This window comes from Trichechus manatus, unplaced genomic scaffold (assembly GCF_000243295.1).
Source record: "Trichechus manatus latirostris isolate Lorelei unplaced genomic scaffold, TriManLat1.0 scaffold00171, whole genome shotgun sequence".
Lineage (NCBI taxonomy): Eukaryota > Metazoa > Chordata > Mammalia > Sirenia > Trichechidae > Trichechus > Trichechus manatus.
In genome coordinates this window covers 554,409-566,434 of record NW_004444107.1, presented here as the reverse complement: position 1 = coordinate 566,434, position 12,026 = coordinate 554,409, and the positions used below count along the sequence as shown (strand labels likewise).

Here is a 12,026-nt window from a genome sequence, read left to right as displayed (position 1 = left end):
CTCAGCTCATGATTTCTTTTGTAGTATAATTTTCTCAAAATTACAGCAAGCTTTTGATATGTTTGCTTCAAGTGAGGTCCATGCATCCAAAATCACACCTAAACTTCTGTCTCATATTTGTATTTGAAGTAATAATGGCTGGGAATTTTTCAAAATTAGTGAGACACCAAACCATGTAGCTCAGACAAAACCAAACTGCATTAAAAAAAAAAAAAAAAAAAACTACATCTAAGTATATCATACTCAAACTGGAGAAATCAAGACAAAAAGAAAATCTTGAAAGAGGCCAGAGGATGGTGAGGGGACATCTTATTTAGAGAGAAACAAGTATAAGAATTACATCAGACTTACCTTCAGAAACAATGCAAGCTAGAGTGGAATAAAATATTTCAAGTGTTGATAGAGAAAAACACCAGCCTAGAATTCTGCATCAAGTGAAAATATTCTATAAACATGAAAGAGAAACAAAAAAAAAAAATTCTCAGACAAACATAAATTGTTGACAGTAGATGTGACTTGCAAGATATGCTAAAAGAAATTCTTCCGGAAGAAGGAGAAGGATATGGTTGAAAACTAAGATCTACCTAAAAAAAGGAAGAGTGTTAGAGAACAAATAAATGAAGATAAAATAAATTTTTTAAAATTCTTAATTTATGTAATAAATAAACGTTTGTTCATACATAATGCATGGCTTCACATGATACGTTCTATGAAGTAGGAATTTATGTGACATGGATGTTATGCAAATACCTGGTCCGCGGGAGGGAGATGTGCCTCCTCCGGGGCAGCTCCAGTTGTGGACTCTTCAGGTGAGCACTGGAGGATTCCACCCAGCGTGCTGCCTGCAGCCCCGTAAAGATCACAGACTGGAGGCTCCGGCCGCTGGACAACAGAGGAGCCGTCCTGGAGACACAGCGCCTCCGCCTGGGCAGGGCCAGGGGGCGGGCCGAACTTGCCCACTCCTACAGTGGCTGGGGCACCTGTTGCCAAGGGTGGGATGCTGCGGGAACGGCTTACTGTCAAGTGAGGCTGGGGCACCTCCCAGAGAAAGGAAGGGAGAGGGTTCTTGTTTGTTTGTTTTTCTTCTTGGGAACTTCATTTATTGTAGGGGTGAGGGTGGAGTTAGGGAAACGCTCCTTTACAAAAGGAAACCGAAGGCTGCACCTGGATCCCAACGGCAGCCCCAAGGCAGCGTCTCTGGACCCCAGTCTGGGGCATTCCCTCGGCCTTACTGAGGCGCAATCTCAGGCCGCTCACTCAGGTGGCTGCACCGGCCGTGCCACGGGCATCTCCTCTGGGCCCCAGCTTCGCCTGGGCTCCGCAGGACCTGCCCTTCAGCTTTGGAGGCCTCCGGTCACCCACTCAGTCTGGCCTCCAATCCTTTACCCGCTGCTTCTTGCGTGGAGGCCCAGTGGGCTGTCTCGGCTTGGTCAGCTCTGGGAACATTTCCTGTCAGGCCGCTCACCCTCTGCCTGGCGGAAATACTCAGCTTGGTCCTCCTCCTCCTCAGGTTGGCCTCAACAGGGCCCTGGGGTCCTCAGCATAACTGTCCCCATCAGACTCTGCTCAGTGCCCTCTTCATGCTCTCCAGGCTTCTTCTTGTGGGCATCTTGCTGCCCTGGCTTGCACTGCACGTTGTGGGCCTGCTAGTCCTATCTGTGCCTTCAGCTGCAGCCTGTCCTTATTGGCCACCAGGATGGCCTGCAGCTCCTCCTCTGTCTTGTGCAGGAAACTGTCGAACAGCAGGTTCCCCTCCTCGACACCCTCCTGGATCTTGATGAGCTGCAGAATCATCTGAGGACCCATCTCCATGAGCATAGGGCACTCTGCTGGGCCCACATGTTGCCATGCCCAGTGATGGCGTGAGGCAGGTCCTTAATGTTATACTCCCCATTAGGCTCTGCCTTATTCTCTGGCACGCATGTCCAGCAGCTCGATGATGTCCTGTATGTGACTTATGTTGGAAACATCTGGAGAAACTTCTTCATCCTGCAATTTGTGCCCACAGGAAAGATTTTGAAGCTATAATGGCAGAAATCCAGCTCCTGGGAGTCGGATGAGGAGGACACAGCACTTGATGGTGTTCAGGTTTATTTTGTACACGTTGATGGAGAGGAACAGGTTCTGGAACATGGTGGCCATGAGTCTCACGTGCATGACATAGGGACCAAAGCTGCTAAACACCAGGAGGGGTGGAACAGACCAGTAAGGTTGTGACATCTGCATATTGCAGATTGTTAATGAGTCTTCCACCTATACTGATGCTGTGTTCTTCTTCATCTAGTCCAGATTCTCATATTATTTACTCAGCATGCAGATAGAACAAGTATGGTGAAGAGATACAATCCTGATGCACACCCTTCCAGATTTCAAACCACGCAGTATCCCCTTGTTCTGTTCAAATGACTGCCTCTTGATCTATGTACAGGTTCTAAATGAGCACAATAAAGTATTCCGGAATTCCCGTTCTTTGAAATATTATCCATAATTTGTTATGATCCAACTATGAATGTCTTTGCATAGTCCATAAAACACAGGCAAACATCTTTCTGGTATTCCATGCTTTCTGCCAGGATCCATCTGACATCAGTAATGATATTGCTTGTTCCACATCCTCTTCTGAATCTGGCTTAAACTTCTGGAAGTTCCCTGTAGATGTACTGCTGCAACTGTTTTTGAATTATCTTCAGCAAAACTTTAATTTGATGTGATATTAATGATATTGTTTGATAATTTCTACATTCTGTTGGATCACTTTTCTTTGGAATGGACACAAATATGGATCTCTTCCAGTCAGTTGGTCAGGTAGCTGTCTTCCAAATTTCTTGGCGTAGACGATTGAGAGCCTCCAGTGTTGCTTCTGTTTGTTGAAAAATCTCAGTCGGTATTGCGTCAATTTCTGGAGCCTTGCTTTTGGCCAATGCCTTCGTTGCAGATTGGACTTCTTCCTTCAGTATCATCAGTTCTTGATTATATGGTACTCCTAAAATAGTTGAATGTCGACCAGTTCTTTTTGATATAGTGACTCTATGTATTCCTTCCATCTTTTTTTGATGCTTCATGCGTCCTTCAATATTTTGCCCATAGAAACCTTCAATATCACAGCTAGAGGCTTGAAGCTTTATTCAGTTCATTCAGCTTGAGAAATGTTGAGCATATTCTTCACTTTTGGTTTCCTAACTCCAGGACTTTGCACACTTCATTATAGCATTATAATACTTTCCTCTGTCTTCTGGAGCCTCGCTTCAAAATTTTCTGCTCAACATTTTTACTTCATCATTTCTTGTATTCGCTTTAGCTACTCTACATTCAAGAGCAAGCTTCAGAGTCCCTTCTGACATCTTTTTTTTTTTTTTTAATGAGCTTTGGCTTTCTTCATGTATGCTGTCCTAGATGTCATTTCACAACTTATCTAGTGTTTGAGCATTAGTGTTCAGTGTATCAAATGAACACTGAAGATGGTCTCTAAATTCAGGTGGGATATACTCAAGATCATCTTTTGGCTCTCATGGATTTGTTTTAATTTTCTTCAGCTTTAACTTAAACTTGTGTATGAGCAATTGATTGTTTTACAGTCAGCCCCTGGGTTCTAACAGGTGATATTTAGCTTCTCCATTTTCTCTTTATGCCAATGTATCTAATTTGATTCCTGTGTATTCCATCTAGCGAGGTCCATGTGTATATACTACTGATATAGATAACACAAATCCACAGATATGTGTTCCAAAAGACATTTATAAGAATTCTAGTTTTAACATTATTTGTAATAGCTAATAAAATTGAAGCAAGCCAAATATCCATCAACCAGCTACAAAAGCAATGAATACATCTCCGTTTAATACAAGAATAGACATGAATCTTATCATGAGTGAAATACGCCAGACACAAAATAAGGTATAATGTGTGATTCCATTTACATATGTTTCAATCATAGAGAAAACTAATCTGTAGTGTTAGTGATCAGAAGAGTTACTTCTTTGGAAAATGTCAAGAAGCGACTGGGAACAGCATGAGAAGGCTATGGGGTTGCACTTTGTGTTTTACATCTCAGTTTCACTGATACTTGTAAGTGTGTTTTTACTCTGTGAAAATTCATCTAACTGTAAACTGATCTTATATTTCTGAATATATATTTTAATTTCATTAGTAATTTTATTTAAAATCTAGAGTTAATAATAGTATTCTTTTTTGAGATGATGCTGGGGAGAGAGAGAAATCAGATCACACAGCATGTCATAGGAAAAACATTACAGATTTATGTGTATGTTTAAAAAAAATGAAAAAACACTTAAATGTTTTAAAGAAGGCCTTCGTTTCAAGATCGCATTTGCACTTTGGCTTTCTGGTTTCAGAACAGAGAATAGACTGGAAGAAGAGAGAGAGAGGTAGAAAGAGAGAGAGAAGGAGAATGAGAATGAATATGAAACGATCAGGAGAAGTAGACTTGAGAAACGTGATATAGATCATAACAATATGGTTTGGTCTGGTGCTGGACTGGATTTCTGTGAGGCATGGGGATAGAAATAAAAATGCAAATAAAAACTCCTAAGTTTCTATCTTATATAACAAAATAGTTGGAACTGTCTTTTATTAATAGATAGTAGTGCAAGATATTTACTTGGGGGAATGTAAAGTTTTCCCTCCCCCTTTGGAATGTTGAGTATGAAGTGTTAAGACAGCCAGATGGAGATGCCAAACTGATATATTCTATCATGCACTCTGAGGAGAGTTCTGGACTGACCATATAAATGTGTAAGTTTTCTGTCTGTTAGTGAATTTTGAATGCATGTGAAAGCTGAACAATGAATAAGGAAGACTGAAGAAGAATAGATGCTTTTGAATTATGGTGTTGGAGAAGAATATTAACTATACCATGGACTGCCAGAAGAACAAACAAATCTGTCTTGGAAAAGTACAACCAGGATGCTCCTTAGAAGCAAGAATGGTGAGACTTTGTCTCAAGAAATTTGGACATGTTGTCAGGAGGGACTAATCTCTGGGGAAGGACATCAGGCTTGATAAATAAGAGGGCCAGCAAAGAACAGGAAGTCCCTCATCAAGATGGACTAACATAGTGGCTACAACAATTGTCTAAAGTATAGCAATGAGTGTGAGGATGGCACAGGACTGGACAGTGTTTCACTCTGTTGTACCTAGGGTCACTATGAGTCGGAACCAATTTGATGGCACCTAAAAACAACTGCAAGTGAATTTTGAAAACAAGCAGATGGACAAGATCATCCAGAGAGATGTAGGTTGAGAAGAGGTCTTTCTAGGTCCAAACCTAGTGTCATGGATTGAACTGTGTCCCCCAAAAATGTGTGTCAACTTGGTTAGGCCATGATTCCCAGTATTGTGTAATTGTGCACCATTTTGTTATCTGATATGATTTTCCTATGTGTTGTAAATCTTATCTGTGTGATGTTAATGTGGCAGGATTAGAGGCAGTTATGCTAATGAGGCAGGACTCAATCCACAAGATTAGGTTTTGTTTTAAGTCAATCTCTTGTGAGATATAAAAGAGAATTGAACAGAGAGACTGGTGACTTCATACCACCAAGAAACAAGAGCAGGAGAATAGCATGTCCTTTGGACCAGGGTCCCTGTGTTGAGAAGCTCCTAGACCATGGTGAGATTAATGACAAAGATCTTGCCCCAGAGCCTACAGAGAGATAAAGCCTTTCCCTGGAGCTGACTGCCTGAATTCTGACTTCTAGACTCCTAGACTGTGAGAGAATAAATTTCTCTTTGTTAAAGCCATCCATTTGTGGTATTTCTGTTATAGCAGCACTAGATAACTAAGACATGTAGAGATACTCCATTTATACTGCTATTGTAGATGAAAATGATTCTGCAAGGAGACTGTGAACAAGTGGTCAGTAAGGTAGAAAGAAAATTCAAACATATTTGTTAAAAGAAAAGACAAAGCAAAAAGGAATTTATGAATGGAATGGAGAAGATCATTACGAAGTAGAATGAGTTTTGACTTTAGGAACACAGGAAAAATAAGAAATCCAAATCTGTTGCTGTCAAGTTGATTCCGACTTGTAGGAATGCTGTAAGACAGAGTAGAACTGCCCCATAGGATTTCTAAGTCTGTAATCTTTACGGAAGCAGACTGCCACATATTTATCCCATGGAGCGGTTGGTGGGTTCAAACTGCCAAACTTTCTACTAGCAGTTGTGCACTTAACCACTGCCACAAGGGCTCGTTTAGTAACACAGAGTTATGGTTTAATTTAGTGGGACTTTTTGTCAGTGAGTGATACAGAAGACAGTTGCAATTAATTGCAAAACATATAGATGATGTCATGGACTGAATCGTGTCCCCCCAAAATGTCTGTCAACCTTGGCTAGGTCATGATTCCCAGTATTGTATGATTGTCTACCATTTTTTTATCTGATGTGATTTCCCTGTGTATTGTAAATCTTATCACTACGATGTAATAAGATGGATTAGCAGTAGTTATATTGTTGAAACCTACAAGATTAGATAGTGTTTTAAGCCAAGCTCTTTTGAGATACAAAAGAGAGAAGCAAGCAGAGAGACATGAGGAACCTCATACCACCAAGAAAGCAGTGCCAGGAGCAGAGCATGTCCTTTGGACCTGAGTTTCCTGCGCTGAGATGCTCTCAGACCAAGGCAAGACTGATGACAAAGACCTTCCTCCAGAGCCAACAGAGAGAGATAGACTTCCCCTGGAGCTGGCGCCATGAATTTGGACTTCTAACCTACTGGATGTGAGAGAATAAACTTCTCTTTGTTAAAGCCATCCACTTGTGGTATTTCTCTTATAGCAGCACTAGATGACTAAGACAGATGACAAAGTAAAAACAGTAAAAATATATAGGCATATGTTTTGAGAACACTGATTGTGTGGGAAAGCTTAATGCAGATTGGTAACAGAAAGAAATAGTGGGATTCAGAGACAATTGTTGCTGTTGGCACTGATTTTTGAAATGAAGAGATTGAGAACATATTTTTAAAAATGAAAAGATGCCAATTGAAAGAAACTGATTTGAGTATTGAAGAAAATAAATGTATAATAAGGGTTGAGAGAGAAATCCTTGAAAAGAGAACCAAAGCATAGATTGAGGCATTCTCCTTTCAAAGAGGAAGAAACACTCATCCACTGGAACAGATGGTTGGATTCCAAATCAATGGATTTTTTCAACTAAAAAATTCACTGCCATCCAAATACATGATTTTGGAATGAGTTTACTATGTAACATTTTCAATATAAATTTTACATTCAAAGTTTATATTCTAAAAAAAGCCTTAAGAAGAAAGTCTGTACATTCAGAATTGCTCAAATGGTATTAAATGAATAAATTATATAAAGAATTATTTACCATATTTGGTTATGCAAATCATATCATATGCAAATGTTACTTACCAATTATATTAAATGCTCTTCATAGTGCACCATTGAAAAGTGTTATTGATACTAATATTTATGTATTGTTGGAGCTCTAGTTGCACAGTGGTTAAGAGCTCAGCTGCTAACCAAAAAGGTCAGCAATTCCAATCCATCAGCCACTCCTTGGAACCTCTATGGGACAGTTCTACCAAGTTCTGTAGAGTCAACTCCACAGCAATGGGTTATGTTGGGAGGTGCTGGTGAATTGATTTTAGTTCATACTGACCCAAGCACAGTAGAACAAAACACTGCCTGGTCCTGCACCATCCTCACAATTGTTGCTGCGTTTGAGCCCACTGTTGCAGCCACTGTGTCAATCCATCTCATGGATGATATTTCTCTTTTTCACTGATCCTCTACCAGGCATGATGTCCTTCTCCAGGGATTGGTCTCTCCTGATAACATGTCCAAAGTACCTGAGACAAAGTCTCACCATCTTTCCTTCTAAGGAGCATTCTGAGTTTACTCTTCCAAGACAGATTTGTTCATTCTTCTGGCTGTCCATGGTATATTCAATATTCTTCACCAACACATAATTCAAAGGCATCAATTTTTCTTTGGTATCCCTTATTCATTGTCCAGATCTGCATGCGTATGAGGCAATTGAAAATACAATGGCTTGGGTCAGGAGCACCTTAGTCCTCAAAGTGACATCTTTTCTTTTTAACACTTTAAAGAGGTCTGTTGCAGCAGATTTGCCCAATACAATATGCCATTTGATTTATTGACGGCTGCTTCTATGGACATTGATTGTGGATTCAAGTAAAATGAAATCCTTGACAACTTCAATATTTTCTCCATTTATCATGATGTTTCTTATTGGTCCAGTTGTGAAGATTTTGTTTTCTTTATGTACCTCAATAGTAATCCATACTGAAGACTGTAATCTTTGATCTTCATCAGTAAGTGCTTCCAGTCTTCTTTATTTTTATCAAACAAATTGTATCGTCTGCATATCAAAAGTTGTTAATTAGTCTTCCCCTCACCCGATGTCCCATTCTTCTTCATATAGTCCAGCTTCTTGCATTATTTTCCCAGAATTCAGAGTGAACAACTATGGTGAAAAGATACAACCCTGACACAGAGCTTTCTTGATTTTAATCCACACAGTATCCCTTGTTCTGTTCAAATAACTGCCTCTTGGTCTATGTACAGGTTCCACATGAACAGAATAAGTGTTCTGGAATTCCCATTCTTCACAATGTTATCCCTGATTTGTTATGATACACACAGTCAAATACCTTTGCATAGTCAATAAAACACAGGTAAGCATCTTTTGACATTCTCTGCTTTCAGCTAAAATCCATCTGACATCAGCAATCATATTTCTCTTTCACATCCTCTTCTAAATCCAGTTTGAATTTCTGATAGCTCCCTTTTGATGTGCTGCTGTAACAATTTTTTATTTATCTTCAGCAAAATTTTACTTGCCTGTGATATTAATGATATTTTCCCACAATTTCCACGTTCTGTTGGATCACTTTTCTTTGTAATGGACAAAATCATTGATCTCTTTCAGTCAGTTGGCCAGGTAGCTGTGTTCCAAATATCTTGGCATAGAAGAGTCAGTGCTTCAAGCATTACATCTGCTTGTTGAAACATCTCAATTGGTATCCCTTCAATTTTGAGCATTAACATACAGCTTAGTAATTTCACAATTTTAGGAGTGAAAATTCCTGGTAATGGAACAAATACAAATTCCAGATTTTTGGTTCTTTCATTGGGAACAGACTGCACAAATATTTTATCTTCATAATTTTAATAGGATAAAGCATGTACCTTAAACTAAAAGGGTATTAGTGTTTATTCTACAATAATTAGTGTTAATGAACGGAATTGAAAGAGTTGATCTGTTTGTACCTTCATTACCCAAAGTCTTCTGAGCTTTCCTTAGTTGATTTCTTGTCTTTAGAATCTCCTGGATTCTAAATTGGATAGGTATTAAACAGTATTGAGTGTTATTCAATGCCTGCATCTGGATCTACCAAGGTTTCAGAAGAACTACAACCACTGCATTTTGATTCTAAAATACATCTGCCTTACCTCTGTCACAGACTCTCAGATATGTTAACATTTTTACCATGAGGATATGTCTTGAAATAAATATCATCAGAAATTTTACAACTGTCAGAGGACTAAAATTATTATTTTTATCCAATCTTTCTTTCTTAACAAATGAAAGGTTTTGCAAGTCTAGAATGGTCATTTTTCAAGTAGTCACTAGATATCTATCAGTTTAAAAACTTCAGACTGAATTTCAATAAAAATCAAACTTGTAGTTATGTTATAAAATTCAGAGTGATAGGAGAGGTGTACAAGTTTAGCCAAATTTAAAAAGCAATGCACCGGTATCCAGTACTCTTTTATATGCAATAGAATCCACCACTAATTCCAAAGTTGTATAAAGATCAGGCTGCAAATATGGGCTTTAGAATGCAACATGTTGGAGATGGGACCAAGATGGCAGAACAGTCAGATGTTTTTTGTCATCCCTCTTAAAACAAAGACCCAAAAAAACAAGTGAATCGATTATGTATGACAGTCCTAGGAACCCTAATCATCGAAGCCAAAGCCGAAGAATAGGACTGAGCAGCAGGCGAAGGAGAGACAAATCAAAAGCAGCAGAGAAGTACAGATCATGAGATCGCCAGGGCCCTGCTAGCTGAGTCTGCCCAGTGCACACCGGCTGAGGCAAGCAGCATGATTCAAAGACAAGCCTCATCACATCAGGTGAAGCCAAGCAGCAGCGAATCTGCATGGACCTCCAGAACCAAGTGGGAGTGGCACCAGATCTGCAAAAGTTAAGTAAGCTTCTTACCTATCACATGGGGACAAAATAACTCCTTCCCCTCCCAGAGTTTCACAGCGGAGAAGTGCCTCCTTTCACTCACCCACCCTCTACTGGCTCCACTCCAACATTAGTCCCACAGTACCAAAAAACACCACGTCCCCTAAGCTGGGAACTCAGAGCTGGTTGGGAGGCCCTGCCCCTACCCCCAGCCACTGGCATAAGGGGTCCATGAACTTGCAACACCCGTCACCCTTGCCCAGACCTGTGTGGCCAATTCAACACCGCACACCCTCATTAGCATAAAACAGCGGGTCATACACCTGGAGCCCATTTTCAACTACAGCAGCCAAGGGGGAATCTGCTGATTCATGACATTTGACACTGTCCTTCCCTAAGCAGGGGCCTCACCCACCCACACCAGGGGCCTGAGGGCTGGTGGTAACACCCACTCCATCTAGCCACCCAGGACAGCAGTCTGAGAATTAGTGGTGCCTCCTAATCCCTCCAGCCAACAGGTGCCAAAGGACCGGCTGCAGTAGCCTCCCCAACTACGCACTCTGGGGAACATGGACAAGCTCTCCATCCAAGTACCTGGGGGCAGCCTTCAGCCTCCTGCCTTGCTCCACACATAGTCCCCCCACCACTGCAGCCAGATACCTGTGCATGCTCTGAACACCCCTATGCAGCCCTGTATGCATAGGACTCTAGGTGAGAGACTGCACCACACACTTGGTGGCCAACAATCTGGACACTTGTGCTGCACCTCCACAAGAAACGTGAAAAAATTCCTGGGCTCACACACCTAGTAGCTGCTCAGACCACCTGGAGATAAGATGTTAGAGCTTCAAAGATGACAACCACCAAAGTATCTCACACACCCAGTCTCCTTGGGCATATCAAAACAGAACAAAAGGAAAAGTCAGGACATAGTAAACATAAAATAAATGGATAGATAGATAGGTAGATTTTGTTGTTGTTGTTAGGTGCTGTTGAGTTTATTCTTACTCATAGCAATCCTATGTACAACAGAACAAAAGACTGCCCAGTCCTGTGCCATCCCCACAATCATTGCCATGCTTAAGCCCATTGTTGCAGCCACTGTGTCAATCCATCTTGTTGAGAGTCTTCCTCTTTTTCACTGGCCCTCCACTTTACCAAGCATGATGTCCTTCTCTAGGAATTGATCCCTCTTGATAACATGTCCAAAGTATGTGAGATATAGCCAAACCATCCTTGCCTTTAAAGAGTATTCTGATTGTACTTCTTCCAAGACAGATTTGTTCGTTCTTTAGACCGTCCCTGGTATATTCAATATTCTTTTCCATCACCACAATTCAAAGGCGTCAATTCTTTGATCTTCCTTATTCATCATCCAGCTTTTGTATGCATATGAGGGAATTGAAAACACTATCGCTTGGATCAGGCACACCTTAGTCTTCAAGGTGATGTCTTTGCTTTTTAACATTTTAAAGAGATCTTTTGCAGCAGATTTGCTGAATGCAATTCATCTTTTGATTTCTTGACTGTTGCTTCCATGGGTGTTGATTACGGATCCAAATAAAATGAAATCCTTGACAACTTCGGGCTTTTCTCCATTTATCGCGATGTTGCTTATTGGTCGAGTTGTGAGGATTTTTGTTTTTTTTATGTTGAGGTGTAATCCATATCAAAGTCTGTGGGGATATATGCCATTTAAACATGGCTGTCCTATTGACAACTGCAGCCCCCACAGGCCTCTATGCTGCACAGCATGTTGAGACTTGTCTCCAACATGTTGAGACTTGTCACGATTTGTTTTCCCAAACCTATTGTCC

At 40.6% G+C, this 12,026-nt stretch overlaps 1 pseudogene; it reads right to left on the bottom strand.

The window, feature by feature from the left end:
- Positions 1-1,362: 1,362 nt before the first annotated feature.
- Positions 1,363-2,226, bottom strand: LOC101347287 (suppressor of SWI4 1 homolog pseudogene; annotated as a pseudogene).
- Between the last annotated feature and the right edge of the window lie 9,800 nt (positions 2,227-12,026).